A 7,819-nucleotide genomic window follows, 5' to 3' on the forward strand; every position below is an offset into this window, starting at 1 on the left:
CTACCCCGTCCCCCACATTCAGGACTTTTCCGCCCGTTTGGCGGGCATGTCCTTCTTCTCGAAGGTGGACCTCATACGCGGCTACCATCAGGTCCCCGTCAGGCCGGAGGACGTCCCGAAGACGGCGGTCATCACGCCATTCGGACTCTTCGAGTTCCTGCGCATGCCCTTCGGTCTGAAGAATGCGGCTCAGGCGTTCCAGCGACTGATGGACAGCGTCCTGCGCGACTTGGATTTTGTCTACGTCTACCTGGACGATATCCTCGTCGCCAGCGCGTCCCGCGAAGAGCACCTACGTCACCTCCGCACGCTCTTCGAACGCCTGGGCCAGCATGGCCTGATTGTGAACCCCGCAAAGTGCCGGTTCGGCGCCGCCACAATCGATTTTCTGGGGCACCGTGTCACCAGGCACGGAGCCGTCCCCCTGCCGGCCAAGGTGGAGGCGGTGAAGGGGTTTCCGCGCCCCCGCACGATCAGAGGGCTGCAGGAGTTCCTGGGCATGGTGAACTTTTACCATCGGTTCCTGCCCCGTATCGCCCAGCTCCTGCGCCCCCTGCACGAAGCTCTCCGAGGTAAGCCGGGCAAAGGCGACGTTACCTGGACCGAGCAGATGGACACGGCGTTCACGGGCGCGAAGCTCGCCTTGGCTAACGCCACCATGCTCGCGCACCCGGCGCCCGATGCACCGATCGCCCTCACCACCGATGCCTCGGACTACGCGGTGGGCGCGGTGCACGAGCAATGGGTGCGTGGAGCTTGGCAACCGCTGGCGTTCTTTAGCCGGCAGCTTCGCCCGCCCGAACGCCGTTACAGTACCTTCGACCGCGAGTTGCTCGGACTTCACTTGGCGGTCAGGCACTTCCGCCATCTGCTCGAGGGCCGGGCGTTCACTGCCTTCGTCGACCACAAGCCGCTGATCTTCGCGATGGGCAAGGTCACCGAGCCGTGGTCGGCCCGGCAGCAGCGTCACCTCTCGGCCGTGTCCGAGTACACGACGGACATCCAGCACGTCGCGGGGAAGGACAACCCGGTGGCGGATTGCCTTTCCCGGGCCGTCGCCCACGCAGTCCACCTCGGCATCGACTATGCCCGGATGGCAGCGGACCAGGCCGCTGACCCCGACGTCCAGGCCTTGCGGACCGCCGTCACGGGCCTCCGCGTCACCGAGGTGCCGTTCGACGGCGCGGGCGCGGCCCTCTTGTGCGACGTCTCCCTCGGGCGTCCCCGCCCCATTGTGCCCGCGGGCTGGCAGCGCCAGGTGTTTGACGCCATCCACGGCCTGTCCCACCCGGGCGCGAGGGCCTCCCAAAGGCTGATCGCCGACAAGTTCGTCTGGCATGGCCTCCGGAAGGCCGTCCGCGGCTGGGCCAGGACATGCCTCGCGTGTCAGCGCGCCAAGGTGCACCGGCACACCCAGGCCCCGTTGGCCCCGTTCACGGTGCCGGAACGCCGGTTTGACCACGTCCACGTGGACCTGGTGGGACCTCTGCCCCCCTCGCGGGGTTTCACCCACGTCCTCACCATGGTGGACCGCACCACCCGGTGGCCGGAGGCCGTGCCCTTGGCGTCGACAACGGCGGCCGATGTCGCGCAGGCTTTCATCGCCACCTGGGTCGCCCGGTTCGGCGCCCCCTCAGACATCTCATCCGACCGCGGCCCCCAGTTCACCTCGGAGCTCTGGGGGGCGGTTGCGCAGGGGCTCGGGGTCCGGCTGCACCGAACCACGGCCTACCACCCCCAGGCTAACGGCCTGTGTGAGCGATTTCACCGCTCATTGAAGGCCGCGCTCCGGGCCACCCTCCGCGACGGCGGCTGGGTCGACAGGCTCCCCTGGGTCCTGCTGGGCCTCCGGACGGCGCCCAAGGAGGACCTGCGCGCATCCGCGGCGGAGTTGGTCTTCGGGCAACCGCTGCGGGTGCCGGGCGAGTTCCTCCCCGACTCCACGGCACCATGGTCCGCGGCACAGCAGCGCTCCGCTCTGCAAGAGACCGCCCAGAGGTTCGCCCCGGTGCCAACGGCATGCCACGGGCACCCACCGACGCACGTCGCCCCGGAGTTTCGCACGGCGGAGTACGTCTTCGTCCGCCACGATGCCCATCGGACACCACTGCGGCCCCCGTACGACGGGCCTTTCCGCGTGCTGGAGACCGGGGCGAAGCACTTCACCCTGGACATCGGCGGTACTCCTGACCGCGTTTCGGTAGACCGCCTCAAGCCGGCCCACCTCGATGTGGACCATCCACCGCCAGTGGCCCGACCCCCACGTCGGGGCCGCCCTCCTGCGGGCGGACCCCCGGCACCGCCCAGCCCCGCCGCCACGCCGCCCCCCGGTCCTGCACCCATCCCAGGAGCAGCCAGGGGCATCCCACCTGGCATCCCTGCACCCCGGACGCCGCCGATCGCCAGGGGGCGCTTCGGCCGGGTCATTCGTCTGCCCCGCAAACTGGCCCTCCAGGTGCGCGGGAATTCTGGGGGGGCGCGTGTGGCGGACACAAAAGCCCACTGGCGTGGTGACATCATTCCACGCACCAAGTGGGCGGTGGCCACGCCCGAGGGGTAGGCATGGCCTCATGATATACCCCGGGCGACCAGCCCGGAGGAGTACAGTGTTACAGTGTAGTCTTACAATAAAGACGTTTATATGTTACCGCTTGTCCGCTTCCCCCTTGCTCACAAGCAGCGCGCGTAACGCCGCGCTTTAACATCCTCCTTTCTTTCAAGGAAGCCACTTTAAAGGAAACCAGCAAAGCAAATAACTCTATAAAGTAAAACTTACACTGAATTAATTAACAAACAGCATCACATTCAGATCACGTGAATCAATTGATTTAAATTTAAAGATCCAGACGTCTGGGAGGGTTAACCGCTCTGCCGCTCCTTGTGATGAACTTGGTATTTCTGGGAGATGCAGTGGCTCGAGGCGATGACACTGTTGGGAGACTTTGGGATTCAGATGCTTGCTCACTTGGACTTGGGGACTTGCAGCAGTTCCCCACTGGGGTGTCCTGTTGAGTGGTGGGATCAGGGAAGTCCCTCATGTCCTGGGAAGAGTAAAAGCGAGAGAGTGGCTGACTTCCCACCGGGCCAACATTGGCTGAATGAGGCACTCTGCGGAGATGGAGCCTGTTACGCCGGTACACATTGTTTGGGGTCCTCAGCAAATATGACCGGGGGCTGTTGTGGCACGCCTCAACTACAGCCGGAATCCAATGCCTGGCCTCCGGGTTTGGCAACATCCTAACACTGTCTCCCGGCTGGAGCGGTGGCAAATCTGACATAGAGGGCTTGTCATGATAGTATTTTTGTTTCTCCTTCTGTGTGTCAAGGCGTGATCTCACAAGGTGATGGTCATACCGCGCAGGCATGAGAAGAGTGCGGTTGCAAGGCAGTGTGTTTCTGGGGCGTCTTCCCATTAGGAGCTGAGCCGGGGACAAGTTTATTCCTTCAAGTGGAGTGGTGCGGTAGTCTAGCAGGGCTAAGTACTTATCTGCTGACTTCTTCCAGAGCCTTTTCACTGTCTGGATCGCTCTTTCTGCCTCTCCATTGGCACGTTGGTGCTTGGGGGACACAATGTCGTGAGTTATGCCATATTCTTTGCAAAACTGAGAAAATTCCTCTGACGTGTACTGACTTCCGGAATCGCTTCGCAGCTTCTCTGGAATACCATGTCGACAAAACTGCTGCTTGAGAGCTTCGATTACAGAGCGAGCTGTAATGTCCTTGAGGCAATCCACCTCCACAAACTTGGAGTAATAAAATCGACCGTGAGCAAATACTGCTTTGATTCGAAGTCAAAAACGTCGCTTCCAACTTCGATGAATGGAAGATCAGGCGTGTAAGTCGGCAAGAGAGGCTCCCGTTGCTGAGCGCTTTGATACTCTGCACACTTGCAACAATTCCGTACAGTTTCTTCGATGTCAGAGTTCATTGAGGGCCAATACATGACCTCGCGAGCACGCTGCTTACACTTGTTCACTCCGAGGTGCGATTCATGAATCAAGCTCAGCATTCTGGGTCTGAGGCTTGGCGGGATGACAAGGCGCATGCCTTTGTAGACAACACTGTCTGAGACTGCCAATTGCGTTCTGGAGTCAAAGTACGGACGGACCTGTGCTGGGACTTCCTTTCGGGAGTCAGGCCATCCACTTGCAATGACACCGCAGAGAAGGCTCATTTGACTCAGAGTAGCTTCCTGGATTTCGAGGTATTTCCCACTCGTGATTGCAAGGAACTGGAACATGTTCACAGGCTCAAGGTCTTTTCCAGCTTCTGAGTCGGTGTCCGGTAGAGGTGCACGGGACAATGTGTCGGGGAGCACCATCTCAGAACCACGGCAGTAGTTAACCTCCAAGTCATACCGTTGAAGCTTGAGCAACATACGCTGTAAACGCATGGGAGAAGATAGGAGAGGCTTCTTGAAGATTTCCTCAAGGGGTTTATGGTCATTATATACCACTACTGATTTTCCAAAGATATAGTAGTGAAATGCTTCTGTTGCATGGACGATTGAGAGCATTTCCTTCTCAATCATAGCGTAGCGACACTCAGTATCGGTCATACTGCGTGATGTGAACGCTATAGGGTTGCCATTCTGGAGCAAACAGGCTCCTACAGCGTTTTGGCTGGCATCGGCTTGTATTTCAACTGGCTGACTTACATCGTAGTACTGAAGGACCGGGGCCGAAATACATGCTTGCTTCAGCTTCTTGAAGGACAGCTCCTGAGCTGACTGCCAGGAGAACTCCACGTCCGCCTTGCAGAGATCACGGAGAGGCTTGCTTGTGTCACTTAGGTGGGGGATAAACTTCCCTAAATACTGAACGAATCCAAGGAAACGCTTGACGCCTTGTTTGTCTGTTGGACGTGGCATTTTCTCAACTGCCTTCGTCTTGAATGGATCTGGTAGCACTCCTTCTGCAGTAAGCAGGTGGCCTACATAAGGGACTGAGGTTCGCCGGATGAGGCATTTTCGGAAGTTTAGTTGCAGGTTATAACTTGTAGCTCGTTGCATAACTCGCTTCAGTACACAGTCGTGGTGGGTGATGTCACGACCAGCAACTAAAATGTCATCCATTACCGCTGTTGCCCATTCTATCCCTTCTAGCATCTGGTCCATGATTCGCTGGAATATCTCCGGCGAGCACCTCAATCCATAAGGGAGACGCAGCCAGCGGTATCTCCCTACAGGTGTATTGAACGTGGTCAAGAATGAAGAAGGCTCATCAAGGCGAATTTGCATGAACCCACTGCGGGCGTCAAGCACAGAAAATACTTTGGCTCCAGGGATTTGAGCTAAAACTTCCTGAACAGTTCTCATTGGGTAGTGCTCACGTTTTGTGCACTTGTTTAAGTCTTTGGGGTCTATACAGATGCGGACTTTGCCGTTGCGAAGAGCTACTACCATGGAACTCACCCACTCAGTCGGTCGTTCTACCTTCGCGATGTGACCTTCGGTGACCATCTCTTGTAGCTTGTCAACTATTTGCTCTCTCAATGCTGCAGGCTGTCTGCGAGGAGCGTGAACTACTCCCTGTGACCCTTCTACAAGCTTGATCCGATAAGTTCCGGGAAGAGTTCCAGTTGTCTTGGCAACTTCTGGAAACTCAGAGATTACTGCTTCCTGAGACACATTGACTAGAGGCTGAACAAGAGACAACTTATCGAGCTTGACAATGAGGCCTAGGGCTTCCGAGGTAGCGTCTGACATTACATTCTCCTGATCGAGGTCAATGACCTCAAAACTGGCTCTAACGGTCTTGTTTTTGTGAGAGAGAGGGAGTGTCACGGTACCGACAGGATGGATAGTATGGTTCGAGTATGTTTTAAGAACTTTATGCGACGATTGTAGATCGCCTGCGAGGTGCTGGACTAACTGGTAGTCGTTGAGTGTTAGTGTGTTGCACCTTGCACCCGTGTCAATCCGGAACCGAGTCGGCTGACCCAGCAACGTGACGGTCTGTGCCCACTTGTCATGAGTAGCCGTATTGATGCTTGGTTGTAGAGCGGAGATCCTTAAAATTTCAGATTCCTTGACGAGTTCTTGAGGAAGATCTACATGATCTAGACTGGTCTCCTCATCAAGGGACTTTAGGTCGCGCAGTCTCTTCCGACACGCCGCAAACCAGTGACCAGGCTTCTTGCAGTAGGAGCAGCTAGAATTAATTGCTGGACACTTGGCTTGCCTGTGCACTGACTGGCCACATTTGCTGCAGGGACCGTCATTCCGAAACCGATTCTCAGCTTTGAACAGCTCGGTGGCTTGTGTATGCCTATCAGGCTTGCTCTTACAACGTTGAGTCTGGTGCTGAGTTCGTTCGTTTTCAGATCTGAGGGCTGAGATGAGAGCTTCTTCATCTCGGACTATTCTCATATGTTTCTGCGAGAGCTCTAGCTGTTGGCCAATTTCTATAGCTTTAGCTAGTGAGAGCTCCTCACCCCTATCGAGTAATTTCTCTTGGACCCTCTTATCATGGCTGCCATCAATGATGCAATCGACGATTATGTCGTCTGGGTCTTGGTAATCGCAATCCATGAGAATTATCCTCAGATCTTTTATGAAATGATCAAAAGACTCACCACTCCGCTGGCGCCTTTGTTTCAGTCGGTGTCTGGCAACTCTTTTGTTCTTTCTGGGCTGCACATAGTTCTGGAATTTGTTCAGCACTTCCTGCGGGTCGTCTTTCTCTCCTTCCTCCCAAGATAGAGTTTGGTAGATTTGACGACCTTGTTCGCCGATCCACGTTCCGAGCCATCCTGCTTGACGAGGCTTCGTTATGTCTGCGAGCGGCCCTGACAAGACAAAACTGACGTGATTTCTGAACCGGCAAAACTCCTGGTAGAGATCCAGACTCTCCCAGTCGATCGAGGGATGATCAAAGTTCGGAGATGCCATATTTATGGAGACGAATGGCGGCTTATGGCGTGAATATCAACGAACTTCTGACACCATGTAACGAACTCAAGCAGACTCCATCGTGCCGGAAGCGGAAAGCGCGTTTATTGACGCGGTGATGATTCACTCGTGTCTGACGAATAAGCGCGTCCGATAAACCACAACAACAATGCAAATACAAGTCAGAATAATACGTTACAGTTATGTTATTGATGTTATGTTATTGAATTGTCCTTGCGTTTTATACCTATCCTGCCTCCCCCCAGGCCCTCTCCCTCCAAAAACATCTCCCGATGTCCCTGCTCTCAAATGTTGTGTTTGTGTGCTTCCTCCCCTTCTTGTCGACCGCTCCCCTTTTTATATACTTCGTTTGCTTGTTCGTTTGATTTGTTTGTTTGATAAATGTTAGCTCTTTCACGAGCCTCGACTCTGTATACAAAAAAAAAAAAAAAAAAAAAAAAACTGATTTGATTTTATGGCGTCGCATCCAGCGCCTATGCTATACACCGCCAAACATTTTTTTTCATTTCCCTCTCATGTAAACACATTTATATTTGAACTTTGTGTGTAATATGTCCTTTTTGTATTCCAGAAACTTCGCTTCGAGATTCACAGGTGTTGAGAAAATGGTTGGATTCGAAGAATTTCCCAATTGCCACTTGAGATTCCCGCAAAAGAGAAATAAACCTCGTTTAATTCCACATGAGCGGTGAAGCAATAGTCCAGACTGTGCACAAACGGTTACACATTAACCTAAATGATTTGTACCAAACCTATTAAATGCCAATGGTTATACATTGAGATATATCATCTTCACCTTCAATTTGAGACATCTTTCATTAAGGAACACGAGAATAGAAAGTGTTCTCATTACAATGAAAGGCAGATATATGCTGAAGAAGGAGAAATGTGCACAGCTCCGCTCCG

At 54.8% G+C, this 7,819-nt stretch overlaps 1 protein-coding gene across 1 annotated transcript in view; it reads right to left on the minus strand.

The window, feature by feature from the left end:
- Positions 1–7,819, minus strand: part of LOC137432185 (transmembrane protein 19) — a 122,563-nt gene that overhangs the window by 114,211 nt on the left and 533 nt on the right. The gene's annotated exons all lie outside the window — the stretch shown is intronic.

The sequence above is a fragment of the Myxine glutinosa genome, chromosome 8 (genome assembly GCF_964187855.1).
Source record: "Myxine glutinosa chromosome 8, kmMyxGlut1.1, whole genome shotgun sequence".
Lineage (NCBI taxonomy): Eukaryota > Metazoa > Chordata > Myxini > Myxiniformes > Myxinidae > Myxine > Myxine glutinosa.